The following is a 567-nucleotide window of genomic DNA, read 5'->3' on the forward strand; positions in this document are numbered from 1 at the left end:
TTATTTGGTTGCCATAATAAGACTCCGAGTTTCGGATGTCGGGGTGGAAACCTGCTCCAGCATCTTGTCAGTTATCGAGGCAGTCGAAAAATGCTATGAAAATGACCATTAAACAAAGGGAAATTATTATGTAATTGACCGTTATTAAGACAAAAGAGTGATTTGAATGACTGTTAAATAAGGGGAAAAACTGTAGGGGAGAAAGTAAAAAGTAAAGAAGTAAAAATGCTCATAGCAATTGTGCATGCACGCATGTACATACATATACATGCACGCATGCACATCCACGTACATGTGCCTATATGCATATGCTCACTCACACTTGCATGAAACACATACATGTGCACCCACACATATGCCAATAAATGCACATATATATGCAACCATGCATGTACACATATACATATCCACACACGTGCACATACCCATACATGCACAATTATATTCAAATACACATCTGAAATGCATACATGCTATATATGCATATGCTCTCTCACACTCGTGTGAAAAACATGCATGGACACCCACATATATGCAACCATACACATGTACATATCTACATACCTG

At 38.1% G+C, this 567-nt stretch overlaps 1 protein-coding gene across 3 annotated transcripts in view; it reads left to right on the forward strand.

The window, feature by feature from the left end:
* LOC106867619 (b(0,+)-type amino acid transporter 1) overlaps positions 1-567 on the forward strand; it is a 72,556-nt gene that overhangs the window by 40,566 nt on the left and 31,423 nt on the right. The gene's annotated exons all lie outside the window — the stretch shown is intronic.

This window comes from Octopus bimaculoides, chromosome 3 (assembly GCF_001194135.2).
Source record: "Octopus bimaculoides isolate UCB-OBI-ISO-001 chromosome 3, ASM119413v2, whole genome shotgun sequence".
Taxonomy (NCBI): Eukaryota; Metazoa; Mollusca; class Cephalopoda; order Octopoda; family Octopodidae; genus Octopus; species Octopus bimaculoides.